We start from the raw sequence: 10,852 nt of genomic DNA on the forward strand, positions 1-10,852 counted from the left end.
TGCCAAGCCCATTTGTGGATTAATGAGCTGTGAATCCACCCCAAGACCTCTGGGTCGGGCTGCCAAGCCCATTTTCTTCTAGTTGACCATGGGCATGTATCACGTGAAACAATCACATGTCACGTGATAATGTGGGGATCTAGGCAATCTATCAAATCTTGAAACATAAATACTAATAAATCTTGGTTTTTAAATAGTTATTAATGGGGCATTGAAGGAACTCATAGGAAGACGCAAAAATACTTAAGTATACACTCAAGAAAGTTGTTTTAAAAAATGAATTTTTTGAATTAAGTTTTTTAAAAATTGAATTTTTTTATTTTTTTTATTTTTTTGTTTTAGTGAATATTTTTAAAATTTTAAACATTTCTTTTATTTTTTTATATGTACCTTACTTAGATGTATCTAAAAAGTAAAAAATTTGTGAAAAAATATTTTAAAAAATTAATAAATACATAAAAATATAAAAAAATGTACTGAATTCTTGTGTTTCTTTTTTATATTTTTGGTGTTTAGTGAATTTTTAAAATGTTTTTTTCACAAATTTTTTAATTTTTAATTATATTTATGTTAGGTATGTCTAAAATTAAAAAAAAATGTTTAAAATATTTAAAAAATTCAGTAAAAATAAAAAAATACAAAAAATAAAAAAGTAAAATTTTTTGAATAGTGCTTTTAAAAAACTCTATCTAGAATAAATCTTGGTTTTTAAATAGTTATTAATGGGGCATTGAAGGACCTCATAGGAAGACGCAAAAATATTTAAGTATACACTCATGAAAGTTGTTTTTAGAACCACCATTTTTAAGTACTATCGCAGTCGCATTTTAAAAAAAAAAAATTAAAAAAAAAATGTAAGCAAAACTAATAAAATTGTGACTGAGGACACTTGAATGTTCTTAATGGCAGCCTGAGAGGTTCTTGGTGGAGTTTGGTTGGCAAAAGAAATGGATCTGATAAATGGGCATTTACATTTCTTTGCTGTATTGTGTAGAGCTGACTCCAAGTTTTTTGAGGTACGAAGCGAATTTTTTAAGGATGGTAATGGATAACTTATTTTGTGGGTATTTATGGAGACCCAATTTAAATATATGGGTTTTTTTCTCTTTTTCTTATCTATTGGTTAGGGTAAGTGATATTTTTTAAATATCCACATGGGGTGGGTACCAACTAATTTCCCTTTTTTTTTTTTAAGATTCACAACCAAAACTAAATATACATTCAATCTTTTTTCTTTTTTTTAAGTTATTTTTTTAGGTTCACAACCATTTATTTATTTATTTATTTTTTAAGATCCACAACCAAAGCTAAATATATCTCCAATCTTTTTTATTTTTTTTTTAAGGTTCACAACCATTTTTTTTTTTTTTAAGATTCACAACCAAAGCTAAATATACATTCAATCTTATTTTATTTTATTTGGCTCAACAATAAAATCAAATACACATTAATTAACATTGTCACATTATTCTTGTCAAATTTTATGCATATCTAGAATTTTTTAAATTTATTTAAAAAAATTAAGGACACTATCTAGTGTAGGTTTCGGTTTGTTTTTCTATGTTATTTTATTTTGTTATGTATTGTAATTTTCAGAATGGTTTGTTTGTTCTGAAATTTCAATTAATGAGTATGAATCTATTTGTTTTATGTTATCACACAATTTATACAACATATATATATATATATATATATATATATATGAATTTATTTGAAAATAAGGAAATTATAAAGAATCAAAACAAGCATGAGCATGAGTCGTGATTGGTTAGAAATGATGGGTACAAAGATTTATTTGCTAGAAAAACAAAAAGGAGATACAAAGTCTTACTAAATAATTTTTTTTAAATTAAAAGAATTTTTCTTAGTTATGAACAGATTTAACTGAAATCAGCTTGTTTCCCAATGTTATGCTTCATTTATTTAGATAGAAAATATTTTTTAATGAAAAATATTTTTTATAAAAAAAATTAAAAATATATTTTTTTATATTTGGTGGTGGTGGTGATGGAACGAAGGTGAAAGTAGAGATTGTTACATAATGGCGGGGTGATGGCGGCAGTGATGATGGTAGTGGCTATGGCGATGGTAGTGTGACAGTAAAAGTGAGAATAGTGGTGATGGTGTTGTGAAATTAGTAAAAATTTAATTAAAAAAATATTTTTTGTTTTTTAAAAGTAACAAACAACAAAATTCGTGGGGGACTAAAGGAAGAAGATGGAGGATGGATTGAGCGTAGTAATGCATAGATATCTTAAAATGAGTGGTTCAGATTTGTTAAAGGTATAATTAGATTTTGGATAAATTAAAATGAATAGTTCAAATTTGCTAAGAGAAAGATGGTTTAATGTCTAAAATGTTTGTGGCTAAGAGATCAACAAACAATTCATTGTTTATGCCCTGATGCAATTTAATATGAGTCTTATAACACTTTCTTCAAACAGGTTCTTTCACATTTTATTTCTTCAAACAGGCTCTTATAACATTGTAATCAGGTTGTTACAACATGTATGGGAGAGAGTGAGAGTGAGAGTGAGAGTGAGAGTGAGAGAGAAAAAGATGGTTGTAATTTTTTTTTAATCTTTCACGTTCTTCGACATTTTTTTTTTCAATTACTAAAACTTATTTGATTGTCTCAAAATTATATATTTGATTATTATAAAACAAATTTTTTAATTAATTAATTAATGTGTATTTGATTTTGTTGTTGAACCAAATAAAATAAAATAAGATTGAATGTATATTTAGCTTTTGTTGTGAACCTTAAAAAAATAAAAAATAAATAAAAAAATAAGTTGTTAACATTAAATGTATTAAAAAAGAAAGAAAAAAAAGAAGGTTGTTAACATTAAATATATTAAAAAAGAAAGAAAAAAGATTGAAGGTATATTTAACTTTTGTTGTGAACCTCAAAAAAAAAAAAATGTTAACATTAAATATATTAAAAAAGAAAGAAAAAAGATTGAAGGTATATTTAACTTTTGTTGTGAACCTTAAAAAAAAAAAATGTTAACATTAAATATATTAAAAGAGAAAGAAAAAAGATTGAAGGTATATTTAGTTTTTGTTGTGAACCTTAAAAAAAAAAAAAAAAAAAAAAAAAAAAAAAAGTGGTTGTTAACATTAAATATAAAAAATAAAAATGAGGATTAAAGTGGGTTGGGGAAAATCCATACCCATTAAAAAATGGGGAGGGTGGTACCCATGGGGAATGAGGAATGGGGAATGGGAAATGGGGAATGGGAAAAATTTATTATAGGGGAATGAGGATGGAGAATTAATATCCACCCCATTGCCATTCCTAGAATTTTTAATGCGGGACTTTTTATAAATATTTTTTAAAAAATAATAATAATTATGTGTCTAAATATATATATATATATATTGGATATCTGACAGTCATCGTGAAAAGATTACTTCCAGTATATATTTATTAAAATTTACTTAAATATATATTAAAGTTTACAATAAGAAAATGATTAAAATAATCTAAATTGAAGTATCAAATAAAAAGTAAACAAACTGTAACAAAAATCACTTAAACCTCATTTTTTTGCATTTTTAATTCTAAAATTATTAATTTAGTTCGCATAATCCAATATATAAGTTAAATCATTTTCGATGGATAAAATTGCTAATTCATTTAATATTTCATTTAACATAGTTGAGCAAACGTAAGATTTATTCAATTTTAATTCGAAAAGTGTAACTATAAGTAGTATATAGTCAATTGTATTTTATACGTTTGGAAAATAACTATTTAATAATTTCAAGCAATTCACCGCATCAATAAGTTTTTTAATTTCTTTCATTAAAAGACAATTATCTATTAGTTTTACTAATTTATAACATCAACAATCTATTATTTTTAAATTATAACTGAATTTTGTTGAGGCTCTGTAAATTCCAATGAGATTTTTTTAAGGCTAATATAGTAGTTTACAAAATTTTGGGGCATTGTTTTTCAGTCAATTTTTCGGGCCTGAAGTGGTTTTTTTGCCAAAAGTTGGCCTTGTGTATTGGGTGCTCTTAGAGTACGGCTATTTAGTGCTTTAAAGTGCTGTGACCGGTGGAGAATGTAAACTCATGATTTTATATCTGGTGATTAAGGAATATGAGTAGTTATAATTAGGGGTGGTCGCGGATCGGATTTGTGCAGTTTGCAGTTTGGTTTTGATCCACCCGTATCTATGCAATTTGGGAAAAAGTCAAACCGCAACCGCCCGCAGTGCGGTTTGCTATTTTCGCGGATAGGGTTCGCGGATGTGCGGACGGTTTACGGTTTGGACTTTTTTCTTTAAAAATTTATTTTTGAGTTTTTTTTTCTCATTTTATAAATATTTATTTTGGGCTATTTTCCCCCAATTTTCTAAATTCCAATTCCATGCATCACGGTTTTGTTCAATGATAGAAGCAAATGTTAGGCTAAGCAGTACTCATAATGCAGATCAAACAAAAAAAAGACCGGGATTGGGATTTCAAGTATGGTTCTCTCAATGATACATTCAAAACAAATGAATGGACAGTGTTATAGGGGATGCTAAAAATTCCTACAGTACAGAAACTCAATCCATAAATTTTTAGTTATAAATAAATACTAACACATTACATTTTTGAATATTACACAAAATTTACATGATTCATAAAGTTGTTACCCGATTCATTGACAAGCCTAACGCATCATTCTTTTCCGAGATAACTTACATATATATACTTTCAAAAAAAAAATAAAATTATGTGTATATTTATGTATCCAAGAGAAAAAATGAAAGGAAAAAAAAAAAGAAAAAAAAAAGAAGAAAATATTGCATCTCTTCATCAATTATGATTCTCAGCGTTTTTGTTGATTCATGTTTCAAATAAGAGCTTATGAAAATTGTTTCCTAATGCATTAGGGTTTGATTTGTTTGATTAAACAAAAATATCTAGGATAGATCATAGATGAACGGTTTAGATTTTTTTTAAAAAAATTATATATTCTAAGTGTGGGCGGGTTATGGAGGGTGCGGTTCAAACCTGCAACCCGTCCGCAACCCAAAAACTTACTATATTTCAAACCGCACCCTACTCTCACTACTAAAAAAAATACTTTTTGCGACCGTCACATGCCGTCGCAAATAATAAAAATACAGTCGCAAAAGACTTTTTGCGACGGTCTATGCGACAGCAAATGGGGGACGCAAATGTGGGGGTGGCAAATACTTTTTGCGGCGGCAAAACAACGGTCGCAAATTATTTGCGACCGCCTAAACTACTTTTTGCGACAGCTATTTTGCCGTCGCAAAAAAAATTAAAAAATAAAAAACACTTTTAGCGACCATTGTTTTACTGTCGCAAATAATTATTTATTAAAAAAAAATCATATATGAGTTTGCTACAACAAAAAAATTCAATTATAAGCACCAAACAATTTTTTGTAAATGAAAAATAACAAAATTAACAAATTAATTAAATTTATAATAGACATTATCCATTAACCATCCTTAAATATACTGTACTAAAAAATTCAAATCTTCAAAAAAAAAAAAAAAAAACAACAACAACAACATAATCTTTGGCTCCCAACATCAACGGCTCGATTATATCAACTATTCCCTCAACAAAATCTGCAAAAACATATATCAAACTTGATCTGAAAATTTAATGCACTTCAATGTGTTAGTTTAGCTTGAAATAATCAAAATAAAACTATGTCATAGTGACCTCTCTCTATAGCAGATCAGTGATTTGCAACAAGAGTTTCAATTACCTTGAGAGTAACTTCAGGCTCCACCAGTGATCCCAGTTTACCATATCAGTTGATGATGCATGTTCTGCTACAGCAAGACTAGCTCTCAAGATAGGAACAATCTGCAAAGCTAAATAAATAGTGCATCAGATGATGGCTACCGAAAAGCTATACTCTTCCAAGATTAAATAATTTCTAAAGCAGGTCACATTCATAAATTTGTAACATTGTTATCATCAAATCTTAAAAAAGGGAACCCCAACTAGCTTGCAACAAATGTATTGTGGGGAACTTCCTATACTAAATACACAACAAGAAGATAAGAAATAAATTCGGATTATCCATTACATAGAAAGGAGAGACAAGAATAAAATTTTAAAAACGAGATTGATATACTAACCGCAACCGGTTCCCTTGGATCAATAAATTCTACAGAGGCAACACCCATTGGTGACTGAATCTCCCCTGTTATAGTAGGCTGCCAGCAATAAAACCATAACAACATAAGTAAAAAATATTCATAAGCACATAAAAATGACATAAAAATGACATAGTCTCTTAAACTAACATAATTGCTTTAATTTCAATATGAGCAATTATGGGGCTTGGGTGGGAATGGGTTGATTGTTTGGATTTTCGATTCACTGTGTTTGAGTGTGTGTATGTAATTACACGATATATATATATATATATATGTATAGATAGCCTAGGTGAGGCGGTGGCGGCATGGTAGTGGACATGAGGAGGTGCGTCTTGGATGTCTCAGTTGGCGCTGGTGGCTGTGAGTTAAGGCTTGAGTCTCTTGGTTGTATGGGTGCTCTAAATCTGCTTGTTAGATGTTTATGTGGGTGCTTTGATTATGCTGTGAAATAGTGTTGGGTTACACATAGTACTTTGATTTTTGATTTTTTGAAAACATCAGCAAAATTTGTTACTTCACTTATTGAATGACTGATGGAGTGGGGAATCGTAATGTGACTCAAACTTAGAAAAGGAAATGTAATTTCTAGAACTTCAAAGGTACTTATGTAATGAAAACAAACCTCAAGAGATGGCAGTGTAATTTACCTTATTTAGAACTTCAAAGAAAGAGTTGTTCACATAATGTTATTATCCCCTATAAATCAATGATTGTCCAATTTTCTAAGTTCTGTATTAGACCCACATAATATACTATTTTTTAAAGTATCCATAGCATGAATATTGTTTGAAAATAAACAACAGGCATCAAATATTGGCTCACCAGCCAATCCCTTGATGCTTCATACATAAGCAGCCTCCCTAACTCAGCCATGGCATTTTCTATAATGATTATAATCATACATTACATTAATGTATCAATAGAGAAAAAAAAAATTAAAATTTTGAAGTAATGGGAAAACAAATACAACATTTTTGAGCAACAAAAACCATAACGAACACATGAACATGAAATATTTTGGAAACTGAATCTAAAGAAGGACATAAGGTTGCACTTCTTCAAATGGTTTGTCTAAATCCTCTACTCAACTCAACTAGCTTTCATCCCAATTACTTGAGATCGGTTACATGGATCTATTTACTCCAATTTGGTTCTTTTTTGGTCATATCATTACTTAAATTTAAGATATTCATGTCCTTTCTTATCACATCAACTCAAGTTCTTCTTAGCATTCCTCTATTTCTTACATGCATGTTAACTAGTCACGTGGATCAAATCACTTCTCCTTGCATGCACGTTATCTAGTCTATGATGCTCGTGACCAAAGTAGGATCAAATCAATCATCCTTACAGTTGTGTTAATTAGTCTATGATGCACGTGACCAAACAATCTCAAACAATTGTTCATCATCTTATCTTCAATTGGTGCCACTTTTCATCGGACTTCCAATTCAATGACATTTTCTGTTGCAAGACTATTGATGCAACTACATGTGGTCATTATTGTAACAAAGTATTAAAACCTTTTTCAAAGGTAAGGTACTACACTAAAAAGAACTAAAGAATATCAGAGATGCATTACAAACTTAAGATTTCAAGTTGAACTCAACTTCGAGGAGCAAAAACAGTTAGAAGAAACATACATCATTTCGAACAAGAATTGTTGGCTTGAATTCTCCTGTGCCCTTGTTAACACCCTCTTTACATTTGATAGAAAGCTGACCAGTGCCTTTATCTTTTCATGCATCATTATATGCTGGATCACTTGACTGATATAATAACCACAGAAGTTGTCCCATGTCCAACTTCTCGGTCTTGAACGTTCCTAATAGATTCGTTTATAACTAATGCCAAAAGATAAGGACTTAGTATTGATTTTTTTTTATGTAAACCTATTACCATTAGAAATTCACATGTTTCTCCTCTGTTTAAACAATAGTTACAACTCAGATATACATATATATCTTTAATTACATCAAAATATCTAACTAATGCTCCTTTATTTTCCAAAACTATCCACATTATATCTATCTAAGCAGCTCATAATGCTATCTAGGAAACCTATCATATATCTTATCTAAACCAATAATCACTATATAAGGTCCTGCAAATTCAAAAACTTTTGTATCTCATCAGAATTTGTCAACAACTTTGATGCATATTTTTTTTTTCGGGCATTTTCTCAGCAACAAAACAGAGGCAAAAACTATAAATATTATCAGAAGAATGTACTGCATAAAATTCTCATCTTAATTTTCATTCTAAGGGACTAAAAACAGAGCTAAAGAAAAAAAACTCAATTTCTTCAATTTTAGTTTCTGACAATTTCCAAGCAGATAAATAGAAGAAAAATTGAGAAACATGATCAGACAAAATAAAAACATGCTGAATTTTCAGGCTTGAGAACCAACAAAAAAAAAATTGGAAATGAAAAAATAAAATTGAATTGCATTGCATTCATCAAATAATAGAAATCATCAAATTTGAATATTGCAACGGTCATCCGTCGATCCAAACCCTAGGAGCACTTTCAAATCGCAAAATGAGAAGAAATGAAGGAAAATAGAAACAAAGAGAAGAACTTCCGAGAGAGAGTACCTTGAACTCGATCGAAACCCTAGGTATCCAAAAACAAGAACAAACGGAGAAAGAAACTAGAGAGAGAGAGAGAGAGAGAGAGAGAGAGAGAGAGAGAGAGAGAGAGCGTACCTTCAATGATCGAGTTCAAAAGAATCAGGGAAAAGCTTACTGTGTCTTTATAATATAAGAAACAGAAAGCACAAGATTGAGAAGAACATCAAGACAGTGAGATCGAAAGAAGAGAGAGAGTGAGAGATTCATACCAGTGTGAGACTGAGAGAGAGACAGTGAGAATGCGTGCGAGAAAGAGAACGATCATTGTGAGGGGCTAGGGCAAATATAAGGGAAAAGGGGAAAATAAATTGAAGAAAATAAGGAAGTTATTTGCGACTGATAACCAGAGGGTCGCAAATTATATGGTAGCAAAAGGCCACTTTTCTAGTAGTGTCTATTGTATTTGTGAAACCGCCCATACGTGTGTGGGTCAGGTCGTGTAGGACGGGTTGTGTGGGTTGTGTAGGTCGGATAATTCTATACTCAGCCCTAATTATAGTATATGATGATTAATAAAAAAATATAAATATATGGTCCTCAAAAAATATTAAATAGTTTTTCTCTCGATCTTTCCTCTCTCTCCTTATTAAGTGGTTAATTAATCTTCTGGTACGCCACTTAAATGCACTTCAATGTGAGAAGGGGGGAGATGAGAGTTGAATTCCAGTCTCAAAGATGCAAAGCATGTAAATTTATAGCACCACCCTTCATGGCATGGATGTCTCGTACGATCATGTCTCAAAATTCGAAGTGTATTAGGGGTGTTTGTGGTTCGGTTATAATCGGAAAATCTCTAATTCGTCATCCGTTTGTTAGATTGGCGGATTGGAAAAAATTAATCTGCATCCATCCGTCAGATTGACGAATGCGAATTGAACAAATTGACAAATTGGCGGATGGATGCGAATCGGTTTGACGGTTTAAACTTTTATAAATTTTGAACATAATATAACAATTTGTCAACATTTTTTTTGGATAACAATCTAACTCAAATAACCAAAAGATTATAAAGTAAATTGTCAAATACCAATAATAAATACATATAAGAAAATCATGCATTATCAAAACTATTTAATTATTTTTTTATTCAAAAATTATTTAATTTGATTTTTTAAAAAAATGACAAAATTAAGCTATATATTTTGTACAAAAAATACCAAATATCAACACTTGTCATTTGATAAAAGGATTTCCAAATTGAAAACACAACAAAATACCTAAACTCACTTTCAATTAAAAACACAAAATATCTAAACAAATTGAAAACAAAAAATCTTACAAATTACTAGGGGTGCTTACGATTTGGCTGTCGGTTGCGGCCAAAGGAATCTCAAATCCGTCATCTGTTTAAAACTAGACAGATTGAAAAAAATCAATCCGCAACCGTCCGTTCGTCATCACGCATCCATCTAAAATGTGGCGGATCGGTTAAGTTGGGTCGGTTTGGGCGGATCGGAATATTCGCTGCTCACTCCTAAAACGTATTACGTAATTGAGGATTTATTGAGATAGAGAGACATTGATTAAGGTGGTATTTGATAAAATTAAAAATTGAATCCTAATTTTTTTGAATTAAAAATTATTTGATAAAAATTCAAATACTAAATTAAAATAAGTTAAACCCATGAAATTGAAAATTTATTATTTTTAATTTTTATATTATGATGGAGGTGGTATCAAAGGCGGAGGTGCCGACTCTATTACCAATGGTGATGGTGGTGGTGGTGGAGAACAGTGGTTGTAGTGATGGTAGCTATGGTGGTATAAGTGAAGGGTAATGATAGTGGTAATAGTCGTGGAGAGGTAATGGTGAAGAGGTGGTAGTAGCAACAACGGCAACGACAATCGAGATAGTGATGGTACTAAAATGATAGTGGTGTCTAAGGTGTGTAGATATCAATGGTGATGGAGGTAATGGTGGTAGTGGTAGTAAAGGGTCATTGTAGTAGTGGTAACATGGCGATGGTGGTATAGACATTTTCTAATGAAAAATATTTTTTAATGTTTTGGTAGTAGTGATGGTGAAACGAAGGTGAAAATGGAGATGGAGGTAGAGATGGTGGCATGGC

General features: G+C 30.4%; 1 long non-coding RNA gene across 1 annotated transcript; it reads right to left on the minus strand.

Annotated features, from left to right (window-relative positions):
- Positions 1 to 5,647: 5,647 nt before the first annotated feature.
- LOC114267268 (uncharacterized) lies at positions 5,648 to 7,030 on the minus strand. The gene is made up of 2 exons (XR_014363004.1): positions 6,972 to 7,030; positions 5,648 to 6,206 (listed from the first exon to the last, which is right to left on the minus strand). It is a non-coding gene; the product is annotated as an uncharacterized LOC114267268 (long non-coding RNA).
- Between the last annotated feature and the right edge of the window lie 3,822 nt (positions 7,031 to 10,852).

Source organism: Camellia sinensis, chromosome 3 (genome assembly GCF_055761805.1).
Source record: "Camellia sinensis isolate YWXY chromosome 3, ASM5576180v1, whole genome shotgun sequence".
NCBI lineage: Eukaryota > Viridiplantae > Streptophyta > Magnoliopsida > Ericales > Theaceae > Camellia > Camellia sinensis.